Source organism: Scophthalmus maximus, chromosome 15, assembly GCF_022379125.1.
Source record: "Scophthalmus maximus strain ysfricsl-2021 chromosome 15, ASM2237912v1, whole genome shotgun sequence".
NCBI lineage: Eukaryota > Metazoa > Chordata > Actinopteri > Pleuronectiformes > Scophthalmidae > Scophthalmus > Scophthalmus maximus.
The window spans coordinates 11,820,201-11,836,225 of record NC_061529.1 but is presented as its reverse complement, the minus strand read 5'-3'; the positions used below and the strand labels follow the sequence as shown (position 1 = coordinate 11,836,225).

Sequence of the window (16,025 nt, the reverse complement as noted above, 5' to 3'; positions counted from 1 at the left end):
TGTTTTTATATTTTTGACCACTGTGCGGCGACATCAATGCTCAAGATCGTTTTTACTTATAAAACTGTTTTAAAATGAAAACATATTAGTATGAATGTAGTCTGTTTTGGAGGAGGTTTTGTGGAGTAGTTGAGACAATGTCTGGAGCTGTCACCTACTGACAAATCCCAAGGGAACACAGGCAGTGATTTATCTTCTGGCAGGACACCTGCAGACTTCAGCATGGTGTGTTATGACATATAATCACTTTGCTCCTCTCTTTGTGTCTCAGCAGTTTTTGTTCTGCCCTGCACCTCATTCTTCACCTTGTAGCCCTGCATGTCTAAATGTCCATTTGAAGCTTGTGGAGAGCTTTTCTTTTGTGCATTAAACGAATTAGCTCCAACTGGTCTCCATGCAATTTGTATGCTGGGTGTTCTACTGTATGTGTGACAGTATAGACGAACCCAAAGGGATCCAGATGTGCATCTTTACAGTAAAATCCAGACGCAGTACATATGCAGTTAACTGGAGGCATGTTAACAGCGGGCAATCCTGGCCATTGTTTTACCTGCCAAACCCTATAATAAATGCAACCCACATACTTGTTTTTTTTTTTAACTAAATTATCTGGGTAAGGTGGCGGCTTTCAATATGTCAACTCAAGTCTCTTGCTGTTTTTCAAATGCATGGCATCAGTCATGTATTGAATTGTCCATTTGTCCATTGTTCATAGGATTTATATGACCTCTAATGCCTTTCAAAATGTGTTTTTATACTTAAGTTAGTCTTTACAGTAATTTGTTGTGATTTTAGTCATGTGAAATCTGTCAAAGAATGCCAACAGATTTGTGGCTATGTAGATGCACTTATGATTTGTGGTGATCATGGGAGTGACATATCCAGGAATATGTCTGCTTTCAAGACCAATGGAGTCATTCTGGCTTGAGGAATTTGAATTACTGCTTCGTGGTTGTTTGCCTCCGCCAACCAGTCAAGTTGCAGTTTACATCCATAGTCTGTCAGGACTAATTTGTATTGAAGACTTTGAACGTTTTAAAAAAAGGATATTTTGTATTTAATAATATTTAGGGTATGAATTCTTAAGTTATGGCCAAAAACATGTTTAGTAATAACACAAAGACCTTTGAAGACCAAAATGCAATCGCTTCATTCTTTAATCCAAAGTTTTCCTGAGATATTGCTTTAACAAGACCTGGACGAACGGACGAACATCTCCAAAGCGTAACGCCTCCCGCCACAGCTGTCGCAGTCGTGGAGGCATAAAAAAGCCTCAGTATGTTCGGGTCGGCGTAGCTCACCACTTGGTGATATGTGCCTCTGACTGTCATCTCTTCTTTACAGGTCACTCATCATGGAGCTGTGACTTCAAACAACCAGCACTCAACCTGAAGCCTGATGCTCCCCTCTGATCTGCTGGCTGACTCTGCACATAGGAGATCATTAGGTCCAGGATGGAGAGACACCATGAACAGGTAAACATGTTGCTGAGAGGCAAAAGCAGTTTCACAATTTTTTTTCTAGCAAGGGGCAAGCACTCAGTGGTTGCAAACACCCACGCACAGGCATTTTAATGTGCAGACAAATATTTTCATGTAGGAGTTTGTGAGAGAGACGGCGAACACAAGAGCATATTTTCTATTTTCCATGCCTTAGGCGTTAGACATACACCAGGAGGAACAGAAATCCCGCCAAGTGGGATAAGATCATAAAACTGCGAGGCACATCTCCTCTCATTTTCAACTAAATGGATAAAATGGTGTCAGCATGTTACTGCGAGCCCCCCAGGATCCAAAACACTGGCAGGACTATAAACTAAAGCAGTTACTCCATAACAAGGCACTGAATCTTCTCCCATCAGGAAAGATTTCATTTAAAGTGGTGTAGCGATAGCGAAAATATCTGAAAATAAAGTTGGGAAACACTAACAAGTATTTTTTTTTCTACTGATCATCAGATACCTCAATATTGACACACATGAAGTAAATGCAGTCACATTTATCACGAAATTGTGATGATTGATATTTTAGAGATTACTGTTGGGGCCTTTCAGACGATTTGAGAATAGACAATGAATATGATGACAAAGTAGACAAAGCCCAATCTTAACTTCACTTAGCCAAACTGTCACTCAACTGTAATGCAGAGACTACATATCGCAAAGCTGTCCAATTATCTACGTCTATATGCTGAGTGGGATGCATGTAAATACAAGCAAATTTTAGTGTCCTGGTTATTGGGGGATGTAGTGAACAGTGAAGCGTAAAAGTGACTCACAGTGATTTTTACTAATGCTGCCATAAACTCTCCTGTTCCGCTTGGTTCTTTGGTAAATACTGTGGCACAGCAGGATTGCAGAAATGCTGAGAAGAGCTAATTGTCACATTGTGAGGGAGTGTGCTGTGCGTGAGTTTTATTTCCTCAGTTTGCTCAGCTTTACAAAGTCTCCCTCTCCTCTTCGCCTCATCGGCAGGAAATTGTACTGTCAGTCAAGTCGTTAGGCTTTGTGTTAACCTCAGGGACCCACGGGGTCAGGTGTCACTTCATGGTCTGGGCACCGAGGAGAAAGGAGTGGTAATGATAAACTGAATTAAAGGACATCAAAGGTTGTTAGATTGTGGTCGGCAGCAGGGGTGTCACAGAGCAATCTGGGGAGTGTCACAGTTTCCTGAAAGAAACCTTTGATGCAATTGTCACTGGAATCGGTTGCCATCCAAATGTGAGACGTTTTTTTAATTAATTTTTTTTGTGAAAATGTTGAACATAAGTCACTGTGAAATGGTCTGTGTTACAGCTGTTACTGAATCACATTACAGACCTCTGCACCCCCCAAAAAATGACATAATTTATTGTCAAAGCAGAGGTGATTCTATTCACCTGATTCCCTGCTGTATCCTACATCACAAAGCACCTGTGTGGTTTCAAAAATCCCTCAAATCCCTTTTCTATAGTAGACCTTTTAAAAAATGGTTATATCATTCCCTCAAGGTATCTGACTAGGTGTGCTCAGCCATTTTCTCAGCTCTTCAGTCATTCGGGTCTTGGCAATGCTGTGGGGTGAGGATAGCTGAAGGCAAGTTTGAACCCCTTGCACTGGCTCTCCATGAGGCCACACAATTATGTGGAGCATGATAACAGAGCCTGACTTTGACACGTTCTGTGTCACCATATTGTGTGTGAGCACAGGGTTGGGGATGGGAGCCAACTTTTGAAAACCTTCCCTAAAGGCACAATGCAACAGCTCAGGAATCAGCTGCTGGTGCACAGTGTATTGCAGCGTAAAACTGTCATATTAGAATGAGATGCTGATGGGACAGTCTCAGGCACACATCATTTCATGTGTACTCATTTGCTTTCTATTTAGTATGATTATCAGTGAGAGCAGCGTACTGTCTTGCCGAGTTGGACGTGAGCCGACGGCTTTATTAAATTAAATTTTGTTCACTGTGCTGCGCGTTTGTGTGGATTTTGGAAGGATAACGGCGGCGGAATCGTTATTCAGTCCTGCACCATCTGTGCTTTGAGAAGAGGGGGCTTTGAATGGGGCTCGCATGATTGAGTGGCACCTGCTTGTCAGAGGGTTCCTGCAATTTCTGCACTCAGAGAAGCCAGCGCTCCACCTGCATGCCAACAAGGCTGTCGGCATAATCCCCTCCACCTACATGCACCCATATACACAAAGGCTTGCTCTCCCTGTCTGACTCTCTCCGCCACAAGTTCTTTCACAGCAGATCACTGGTAGGTACGTGGACACACATGCCCATCACAACATCCATTCATGCACTGACAACGCTTGGAAACAGGCTCTAATTAAATTTTCTCTGCAGATATCAGTGTGTTTTTGTCAGCTGGGTTGTCTTACCTAAACATGGAGGTAAACTGACACTGACGCCTTTTTAATGTCTGCTCACTCGAGCATGGATGCCAGCAGAGATTTACCCTCTCTGAAGGTGTTGGGTGTGTGTCTAGCAGGGTTTTGTTTTTCTGTTGTTAACAGTGGCTGACATCCATAGAAACACTCGTATCAATGAGGCAAAAAGAGGAGAGTTCTGTGCTATTGATTTACATACAATGCAAGCTGTGAAAAGGACCTTTGCCCAAGCGTATGATCATCTGTGGTGTGCTGCGGTGTGTGTGTGTAGGTGTACTTGCTGGAGGAGCGAGTGTGTGTGATCATGCTCACATGTATCTGACTGTTAACAGAAGCTTCACAAAGGGTTATGAACCACTGTATCAGCAATAGGAGCTCTGCCACGCACATACAAAGCACAAGCACATTCTCCTGAGCATCTCTTGTGATCTCTCTCTTCCCTGTCATGTCAAGACAGTAACGGGTGTCTCACCTAAGGCAAAAACACTGTATCAGTGTCTCCCTCTTTATCTCTGTGTTTGTCTTTTGTTGCAGCACTCTGGGTTGAATCTGGAACATTGTAGTGAATCCGGTACCCCTGCGCTCTGTCATGCTCGTCCACTGTGCCAACCTTGTAGGTATTGTATCTTTGGCACTGCAGTTTCATCAAGGGATTAACCACGTGGTGCTGCCTGGCTTTCCTGGGCACTTTCCCAGCAATGCACCCATGCTGGGCAGGCTGGATGAACAGAAGGTCAGGACATGCCACAACACCTCGTAATACTGGGTGTCAAGGTAGTGCCAGGCACACGGCAACCGAACCATTTGCCAATATCAGCCCAATATCTGATCGGGGTAATTCATGTGGGTGTTTTTAGTGATTTTTATGAGATTTTGTTCATCAAGGTATCTTATAATGAGCTTGCACAGTGTAAACCTTTACTGCAAATTGGATTGGGTCCGTAATATCATCTACGGTAGAGGTGAGATTTCACAATGGCTGCAAATTACATTGTGGAATGTGATATTAACTTGAAAATGAGACCTTAAGGAAACAGACTCGTGGGTAATTTTTGAAGAAAATTGTGACAGAAACGCATCTCTCCCTCCCTCCGTTTACACAGTGAGTCACTGTGTCATGTTTCTGCCTGTCCTTTTACGTGTTGAAACCCTCGTCTCTTGATTAAACACTCTGAGATCAATTTACATCTCTGCGCTGTTTGACAGTGAGATGTCTTTCTCAGGAAGCTGACATTATCAGGCTACATGCATACTACTATGTAGTCATTTTAAAACTGTGAAAAAATATCAATGGTGAAATACACGAGCAGGGATTTCTGAAGGAACTGTTACCGACATTATTTGTTAACACTGTTTTGCCTTCACCGATTGTAGTACAGCAGAGTGGTGACAAGATGAGAACCAATAAGATAAGACTGTCATCTTTTCCAAACAAATCCGTTATTGACTTTCCACACTCCCTGCACTTTTCAAACTAAAACAGGACCAGCAGCTTTCCCAAACTTCGTAAACGTAGCAGCAGGGATGCCTTTGAAAATGAAATTGCAGTGATGTGAATGAAGCCTCAGTAAGACTCCTCGAGCCTCGTGCTCGTGCTCAAAATGCAATTTAAATGGAACAGTTTTTGTGTTCATGATCATAAAAAAGTAACACCCTCATGGACAATGCAGCATTTTTTTTTTTTTACCCCTGCATTAATTAGCAGTTATTCTGTATATCTTTGCAGAAGTGGGCAGAAAAGCACAGACAATGAGGTCATTCATTTCACATACAACATCCAGACTCAGCTGCTTACTGAGGTCAGTGTTTTGAGCCTCCAGGGCCTGGTTTTCTCTTTTTTTGGCCTCTTTGTAAATAATATTATAAAGAGTAAAGTCTATTTACACATTTACAAACATTTTGCAGATTTCTTCTGTTGTGATTTGGAAAGTTGACCTGACTTGACTGTGGTAGGCACAGCAGCCCAGACATTAATTTCAACAGAAATATTCTTACTTTTTTTTTTATATCCCCACACTGTCTGTCATTTCCTTCTGCCCACAATTATTACAGCTTGACTGTTGTTGGGTAATCTATTGTTGACAAATTGGTAATTAATTACCGCTTATTTAGAAGAGATAAAGCCCCGGCAATCAGACAAAAGAAAGATATCATAGCTCTGATTGGATAAAGTTAATGATGCAGTCAATTCTCTTTCAAAGTTAATTAGATGTTGACATAGCGTTTCATAAATAAGCAAATCATCATCAACAGGAGGCAGCATATATATGCTGCATATATTTGCCGTCTCCTCTCTTGAATCTGAAATTGAGTATTTTCAATCTGCGCTGTGATAGACAAAGGTGAATCCATTGTATATCAAAATTCTCTAGTTCTAGCTTTGTCTTTTATTTTTATACACTATTCAGTGTATAAGGATTTTGAGGATGTCAGGTTGGACTCTAAGAAACTAGGATGGTCATTTTGGAGAAAAAACAGAGGCTTCTTTTTGTTATAACACCCAAACATGTTCCTTTAAGATGTGCCCAGCGGGTCTCTGCAAGATTTCAATGTAAAACACTGGAGACATTTGAGAAAAAGTGCTATTTCTATACTTGTAAATAAAGTCAAGATCTGGTGAAACTACTGTATGTGCCAGCTAACTATAGATTCTGTTCAAAGGTGCAGTAGACTTGTTTTAATTGCCTCAATGGGAAACAGGATGCTTGTAGGGCATTAGACTAATAGTGGCCTGAGCCTGGTGAAGGCAAACGCCACCTGGCAAATGTCACAGCCAAGTCAAGTGACAGAGGCGAGGGCCGTGTTTACACTGAATCAGCTGTAATTGTGTGTGATTGAGGTATTACAGACTAATTGTGTCTACAGTCATGGGATCCATTCTGTGCAAACTCGAAACAGTACTCCAGAGGAGCACTTAAGCAAGACACAATATTTTTTCATTAGTTTCTCAATTGCTTGTTTGTTCCTGGAATTACAACCCAACTGTCATGAGGAGGAAGTGCATTTAAATTCTATTCAGAAATCAAACTATTTACACTCGGAATGGAGTTGACCAGGCAGGCAGGATTTAATTTTTTTCTCCCTCCCCCATTTCTTCTGTGAAGCCGGTCAATAAACAATCTGCATAACTTTACCACATCAATATTTAATGTGCCAGCTAAAGGTCTCCTCTCCTACAGGTCGCAGGCAGTCTGGGTTTGATGTTTACTACTTTGAAATTTGCCACAGACGCAAACAGTCCCGAGGGGGTTCGGCGACGTGTGTTTGTGCGCATGCATGCATAAAGAGGAGTGTTTTCCTGTTTAATATTTTTATTGTACTTTTGCGGGTCTTTGTGTGTCTACGGGTGTTTCCATACATCAGAGAGAGGGGCCTCAAAGCCCTCCCCAGCCAGTAGAAAGGATCTGCTCCCCCAAATTGCTTACAGCCGGTCTATCAGTGGGGAGGGGGGAAATATGAGGGTGGATTTTTTAACGACGAAAACAAATGAGCCAACACAGGCACACAATTAGGGGGAAGTCATGGCTATGTGTCGTCTTTAGATGAGCAACATGATGGCCTCTTTACCCCTAGCAGGGGTAAAGCCCTGCCCCAGGAGAAGGCTCATTAGGGCTGAGGAGGGGCGGAGAGGAGGGGCTGCTGAGAGTCAAAACAGTGGGCGTGGAGCAAGGGGGCCGCTGCCACTCAGAGAGGAGTGGGGCTCGACTAAAGTCCTTTCTCAACAAGGGCCATTCAGATTCTGCGGAAGACTTTAGCTCATGGCGCGACTTGCTGCTGTTAAATCATCGTGTCACACAAAGGACAGCTGCCATACGGGCCGCATTAACTCCAGTGCCAAAAATTGCCCCATCAGTTCAGCGTCTTGGTAGTGTAGTGAATTGTGTTCACAGTTGAATCTCACATCCTACAGATATCACATAATTTCAGAATAAATGACAGACCTGATTGTCTGACCACAGCTGTGTCTTATAAATACAACTTGTGAACCTACAGAGAATTGGTTCCTACCACATGAGGATTAAATTTTACAGTCTTAAGATTACTAATGATCACCCTGAAAAAAAAGAGATTATTTAAATGAAAGAGTGTAATGTCTTTGGCAATCTGATAATAATGAACCAACTCACCGATTATGCTTAATGGATTTTATTGCTGAAGTGTGGTTCACAGACTGAGTCTCACTCACTGATATAATCATCGATGGTGCAACTCATTATTCATGAGCCGTTTGTCACAAATCATGCATTTTTTGGATTTGGTTGCGTTTCAACTTCACAATGCAAACTCAGCAGGATTCAACAGACACCGTACCAAAGAAAAGCGAGCAGCAAATGCACATGTTGGATGCTTTATCTGATTGTGATTCTGTTACTGCAGGGATAAACTGAATGTGATCTCCATCACAAAAGCCTTTGTTCAGCAGCTTTTGGTCCCACTGTGGGACTGTACATGTAGCAGCACTCATGGGTGTTTAAAGGCTGGAAGAGTGCCACCAGATGGTTAAGCGCAGAAGTGAAAATGTCCTTTTCCACCCTGCATCTTCTTTTTAAATGATTCATTGCAATGTGCTCCATCTCATTCTTCGGATAATGGAAACAAGACCCTGTCCTACACTACTTACACATTATCTTAAAAGATTATTTTTAAAAAATCCAGTTGCACCCTGAGCATTTAGCAAAAAATGTTCTTTTATTGAAGTAAAATTAGATTTTCTTAAGTGTGGTAACAGCCTATTACCCATCATATCTCACTAGAAGTCCATGAAATCAGTTGTTGATAAAGTAGCTTGGCAAAAGATTTCCACGTGGAAAACTAGTCCCTAAAATCCTCATCCTACAGTAACGATTTGTCAAACTTTCTCTTTGAAAATGACCGCCATGCTTTGCTCATGTGTTGATCAAAGGAACTAAAGTCTGATTTGTAAATTTTTTCATTCTTTTTTTCTTCTCTTGTTGAATTTGCTGCTGCATTCAACAAAATTTGCATACCGGGTATTAGCTTTGAAACAAAACTGGGCTTCACACAGACGAGTGCATACAGCTTTATTTAAGCAGCTAATTGAGAAGCAAGTAAGCATCTCTAATCTGTTTAACAGAAAATTGTATTTTCTCAGCTAATTAATAGTCTAAGTTAAAATCCAAACAAGAGTATACACTGGTGAGTTTAGTGTGAAGTAAAACTGACAGGACTTTAGCACCCACATAATCATACAACTCAGCCGTGTTGAAAGCAACAATAGGAAGTGTCTGACTGTTCTTTTTTTTTTGTTTTTATCCCAAATCTTTTGAAACTTTTAAAAGTCGTTTCCAGCCTTCCACAGCTCTTGCACATAAAGCCATAAAAGCACTGTGGGGATTTGTATAAAGGTAAATTTATGCCATTTGAATTCAGCAGCTCCTGCAGCCTCTAGCACCTTAGAACCATATGAGAGAATCATGAAAGAGAAGTGATACTAACTGAAGCGTTATAAAAGGCTCGTTCTGATGGACCGATGCATCTACTGTGAATCAAAGCTGCAGTTTCTCAGCATTAATGAAGACGGATCTGTGAAACCAATCAAGGGTTTTCTTTATTCATCTCCTGGCTTCGCAACAGGTTAATGCTGAATACATTTTACAGCACTGATGTGACTACGCAGCATCTGTTGTAATGTTCCCATTCACATCATAGATATTAAAAAAAGAAAGAGAAAAATTGTAAGGGTCCCTTAAAACCTGATGTGTCAGCCATTATCACTGCTCGATTTTGCCGTATTTGGTGCACTTTTAAGGACACATTGCACAGCAAGTTTGTCTGATACTTGGTCCTTGACCTTGGACAAAATGGCCACCGCCTCCATCAATCACCAGCTCAACCAAGAACAGGAGAAAACGATGCAGCTAACAACATTATCAGAGCGCGTGTTCACATCTCATTGATTTGACAAAAGCCATCACTCAGCCACATAGTTCGGTGCTCTGTTATAGGAGGATGGCTAAGGGCAAAAGATCAGATATTGATTTAAAAACATACAATTTCTTCACAAATTAATTAAGTCTAAAATTCCATATGGTTGAAAAAATGTTCATGGTCAGAAACGCTTCACAAAATAATTCAGTTCAATATGACAATGGCACAAAGCCACATGACCTAGGTAGGTTTTGAGTATAAGGCATTCGTGCTTGAAACCTTTGTTAGTAATGCATGTTAAAAAAAAATCAAATGTATGAGTGTGCTGTTAATGGACCAAACCCCTCACACACTGCAGTGCTCAAAGAAAATGGAGGAAAATTGAAGCAATTTGTGGACGTTATTGGGGAAAAAGCTCTATGAACACCTCAGAAAACATCCATCCATCCATCCAGCTTATCCTTTTGTGAGTCTCTGAAGCCAGTGTCCGCTGACAGTGTGTGAGGACCTCAGAAAAAAACAAAAACAGTATACGCCTATTTTTTTGTCTTTTTTGTTAAGTATAACTGGCTTTTCGCAATCTAAAGACACACTTTGATGTCTGGCAGCACGAGTAACAGTGAAATCAATATATTTCAAAAGGTATTGTCTGTATTTTGCTGTTGTTATGGAATAGGCACACTGTGTGGCACCTTCCCGAGAGTGAACTTTCTATCTTCCTCTATATATGATGGATGCTCCAAATGTCAAAAAAAAAAATCTTTTTAATGTTTTGATTAATTGTTGGTCAACGACACTCCCCCATGCTCCATCTTTGACAGAAAGGCCACATAGCACTCCGGTGGACACACCTGCCCCCTGCGGGATACCCCTGTCACACTATTCATCATCTCCTATTGAGAGGCAGTGAGGGAATGGATTCACCTACGAGGGTCTCCAGCGGTCGCTCCCCAGACGGCCTTCCCGCCCCCTTCGTCACCTCTGCGGTGTCCCAGGGGAGGTTTCAATTAAACCGCCTGAATGTTGGAGACATTTTAATCCCCCTTCCACCACGTTTATCTCTACACCCACACCCTGGAGCCTAGACAGTGGGAGAGTGCATCCAAGGATGAAACTCTCTCTCTGTTGAATTTGTGTGCTTGTCTTCTGTATGGAGATTAGAGGCGCAGTTTGTATGTATGGCAGTGTGCCTATGTAGATGTGGTGTGTTACTAGATTTTGCTTTGACGCCACAGTTACTGTACGGGCTGGTGATGGAGGCTGAGCCGTATGATGAGCTGGTGGTGCTGATTTTTCCCTTCGGATGCCGTTAAAACCAATGCAGAGTGCATTAAGATGACTAAGTAAAAGAGCACTTCTTTTAAAGACCTCATGTTCCACATTATGGAAATATGGTATTTGTTTTGTTAATTTTTTAATTTGAGGAAAATTAGTCCTGTTTCGTACAGATCTGATGTTTTTCTCTGCTGCTATAACTGTTGCACTCTGCATATGGCAAAGTGAGACTTTATCCACCATGACACAAGCAAATATTGTTGTGTTGATTTTATTATTCATTAATGCAACTATTAACAAGACTACGGGGGTGGGATAATTAGGGTGAGAATAAAATTGAAATCCAACCCTGATTTCTCATGAAAAGACTACCCTAATCCAAAAGAAAAATTGCAATACCCTCACCCCTTTTTGACCCCCTCTCCCCCTTTAAAAAAAAAGAACAGTCCCTTAGCATAAACCTTTAACTGAGTGAAACAGTGGTGAAAAAGTGTCAGGAAGCAACTTAATTTAACTTGTCTGTGTGAATAATTCATGTTGTGCACTGGAAAAAGTCTTTGTAAAAGTTAATTTAGTGCATCTGTTTGAGAGGCAATAACAAGATATCCATACTGTCAGTCTGTTTCAGACCATCATTAAATATGCATGTTAAGATTGATATGTTTGTGCGAGACCGAAAAAGGATGTGATGACCTTCACATCAAATTGAATTGGCCTGTTGTAATGTTCATTTTTGAAAATGTGTGCTACGGCTTTCCCTTTAGATTGCGAGGAAAAAAAATCGACTTCATGGTTTCAAAGTGTGGGCGCTTTGCTCTGCACAACCAGTCAGAGACGATCTTTTGCTGGGAAACGAGCTTGTTAATGCTCAATTGATTAGGGCTTAATGGGAGTATTGATTGAGGTGATCTACAATGCAACTTTTTCATCCAGTGTTCTGAAGTCAAACAGAATCGGGCTCGTCTGTGCAGGTCATGTGTTAAATCCTCATCATTAGTGCTCTACATGCAGCTCCCCAACTCACCTGCCAGACAAAGCATGGGGAGATTAGGGTGGAAAAAAATTAAACCCAACAATTTTTGTCTCGAGTCATCACCAAAGGTTTCTGTGATGCTCATTAAAAACTGATCTGTAATCTTGCTCTATCCTGCCATTGAAGAAAAGTCTAATCATTTTTGATTGAAGAGTTGGTTTATTCCTTTCTCGGTCCAATCAAAGAGACACGTACATTTCCTCTGCTGTTTGCATTTCTTTGTAAGTCAATACTTAATATGAGTTGTGTTCATTTGCACGTTACCATCCAGCCTAATGCAGGCTTCATTAATGAGAGCTACCTGGCTCGGTGAACAGATTCAGGATGAAGTGATTCCATTTAATCCGATCCCAGACATCACACATGTTCCTTTGAGCAGTCAAATAAACATTCATAAAGATAGATCGTCTGTGTTGTCTGACACTAAATGAAAAATATTTCAGTTTTATCATTTTCAATGGCTCCCATTCTGTCATTTCCTTTGAGTGTCAGATGGAAAACCATCTAAAAGACAATCAACACGTCTTTGGTAAAGGATGACTGGGAGCCAGGGAGATTCATCACCCATCAGACACCGTTAGTAAAATTTAAGAGCTTAATTTTGTCGATCCAGGCAGTTGATACAGCCAGTGATTCAACATAGTTATACCAGAGACTGATGTCTCCTCTGTAACTGATGTGCAAACGGTCAGCAATTCCTCAAGGAGAGGGATGGTCTCTTCTGCTTGAGCTAATGATGTCAGGCTGGTGGTTGATCACTCTCTTTTTTTTGTTCTCTTTTTCTGCATTTTCATATAAAATTGGTTCAAATGGTATAAATTACAACTAGTGCTCAGGCTACTGTATAGACTAATTGATTAACAGGCTTGATAATCGATTATCATTTATCAAGCTAAAAATTACGAATATGTGCCGGATGCAGCTGTTAAAAAATTTCTCTATATTGTGTTATTGTTAAGTAAATGCTGTTGAATTTTGGACTGTTGTTTGGACAGAACAAATGATGGGAAGATATTTCCTTTGAATTAATGTTGCACTATATCTTGAATTTCTATAGTACAAGCGATTGATCTGTGGGGGTTTTGGGTTAATAATGAAAATAACTGTGCTGCAAATTAACTCTAATCTAATACCTTGGCATTTCGGACCATTGGTCCAACAAAGCAAGCAGCTGTCAAGGGTTACATTGAGGGGCCAAATAACAAAAAAACAAAACTATACCTTTTTTTGTGTCAAGACCAGATGATCACTGTGACAAGTGTAAACAGTCTTCATTGACTAAAACTAGATTAAAAAAGTTAAAGATTTTCTTTTGGTTGAGATGAGACTAATATGCCCAGACTTTATGTTAACCCGAACTTAAAACAGGATGAGTTTGACTAATATACAGTAGATGACTGGTTTGACATGTTCTAAACAAACAGGGGCATGCAACAGAACTAATGGGTGTGTTCAAACCAAATGCCAAGCAAATTTTTCCGAGACAGAGCGGGCGAATATTCGCAGGTTGTGTTGAGGGTAAGAGTAAATTACCCTGCGACCAAATTCTCGTGAGTAACGGGACGCGGAAACACACCAGACTAAAGCTAAATGGAAAATTAGCCATCAAAATTTTCACTAGATTAATGTCTAATGCAAATTGAAAGTCACACCCTAAACAAAACATGCAAGTAAACTACAGTAGACTACTACTAGTCTACTACATATTAATCTACCGCAAACTGTGCTGCTTTGCCTCAGTCGGCCTTGCAAAGCCTGGATGTGTGATACTCCTTCCAACTGAACAATGATCTGGTTGGACAATGTGTCGACAGTCTCCAGATGAAAAGAAGAAAGACCTGGCTCACAAATCCATTTTGACATTGCCAAGGGCTTAAGATATGAACATAGTTGATTTTCATATTGCTCTTCTACTTGTACCTAGATCTCCATTTTAATAGGCTAATTACTGTGCAGCTGGTTCGGCGGCCCGCCTGTGCCCTGCGCCTGTGCTTTGGTTCTGAATGGGCTGCAGCCTCTGCCAGTAGAGACAGCTGGTGGTTTAGGGTGATTTGCGGAGATGTCGGTGGAATCCTTTTCTAATCCTGTGCTCCCCTGCTGGGAGCCTGGTGTTGGAGAGGCATCACACAGAACATATGACACCATTGATAAGAGGGACTCCGTACGATTCAGTCAAATTAAAAAAGGATCACTTTGGGGTTATTAGCTGACTGTTTGTCAGTATATTATCCCTTTCAACAAGATACTTATTCAAAGATCATTTTGTTAACGATGAGTGCGCCTTGTCACTAGGGTTTTTCCCTCATGAACCGAGTGCAGCATTTCATGAAGTGGTGAGGATAGACGGCGCTTGGATTTAATAGTTTATATTGCTCATCCCAGTTTAGGTGAAGTGTGTCATTCAGAGGTGCGAATTGAGTCCCATCTCAGGGGGTTTACGGTTGGATTCCTGGTAGACCAGAAGAAAGAGAAGGTGTTCCACATGAATTGCCATGAAGCTGTTGCAGGCGGCACAGATATCTTCTGTTTCTACTGATTTGAACCACACTGCTGTGTGGTAGTAGAGTAATGGCCTTTAAATTAGATGAAATTGCCCATTAATGACCTTTTGTTTTGCTTTATTTAAATTTGCCCGAGTCATATTAGTGGCGGGATCAGATCACAGCCGTACGGTGAAAAAGTCTGGGAGCGCTGGGCTAATTGCTCTGTGGTTAGATAAGAATCTCAGAAAAGCAGACGTGAATTATGAGCTCACTCAGATTTTATCACCTACACATTGTAACTTTGAACACATGGCGGTCCAACCTTGGAAATAACTGTTTTATATTTTGGCTAAACATACCCTTGCCTCCTGCATAATGAAACACACACACACACACACACACAGACACGACCCCAAGTGGGTGGTAGAATATGACTTTTACCTGCTAAGCAGCAGCATCAATCTCTCTGGGAAAAAAAGAAGAATGAGAGCCATCAAGATGAGAGCGATGATTCTAAAAGGACATAACATGTTTGATATTCCTAAATGCTAGAAGCTTTTTATTCTGATGTGCTGGGAGGGCTAGAGGAAGCAGCTCACTCTATACCTCATGATACATAATACAAGAATGAGGTATTCACAATCATAGAGCATAAATGCCAGGTATAGAATAATGCCGTTTAAGACCTCATGCATTCATTTTACCTTTAGAAATCCCCCGCTGCAGTGAATTAAAATGCAGCGTTTTAAGATATATCCATATTTTTTTTAATATATCCCCAGTGTTTAAAAGAAAAAGTCAGTTTCAAAAATACAGAAAAGCCCTTTGTTGCTTGTGCATCATAGAGATACCTACGTATCAGGAGAATAAAAATGGCCCTGTGTGTTCAGAGGGGGGCTCAGCACAGTCTGATTGATTTGGCTGTAATAGTGACAACAAGCCTCCCCTGTGTTTCACTCCGCATAATTCTTTGATTAATGCCGTGCATCCCAAAATCGCTCCACTGCAACATGAAATCGAATTAAATCACCTGGATACAATCTGTAATTGATTGGAAATGTCAAAGAGGAGGGGCAATACCATTAATAACTTGTAGGATATTTCTTTTTTTAAAATGTGGATTAAGTGATTTCTTTTTATATTGAGTTTTATTTGGCCCATAATGCATTTCATCTTGCTGCTAGGTGGTATCAGGGTGTCACATGTGGAGTGTCACCGTGGAATATCATCTCACTTCTCCTAGTCTGTATTTCACCCTGACAGATGCCCGTGTCACCGCTCCCTACAGGCCAAATTCAGATGTATGTTTCATTGTTGTTGGTTGTTGTGTACCAAATCAGAGGCCACAGATCACTAAAGCATTAAATGAGAGCACTGCACTCCTCTATCCACCTCACGGTGTATGACTTTGTTTCGAATCAATACTGTAAATTATTGAAGGCGTGGGATGGGGATATGCCAAATGATATTCATT

At 41.0% G+C, this 16,025-nt stretch overlaps 1 protein-coding gene across 8 annotated transcripts in view; it reads left to right on the top strand.

Moving 5' to 3' along the window:
- Positions 1 to 16,025, top strand: part of c15h14orf180 (chromosome 15 C14orf180 homolog) — a 135,991-nt gene that overhangs the window by 32,420 nt on the left and 87,546 nt on the right. For all 8 annotated transcript variants that reach the window (XM_035610167.2, XM_035610166.2, XM_035610168.2 and 5 more), the window contains one exon: positions 1,345 to 1,475. The gene's annotated coding sequence lies outside the window, so the exon portion shown is untranslated. The remainder of the gene's footprint in view (positions 1 to 1,344; positions 1,476 to 16,025) is intronic.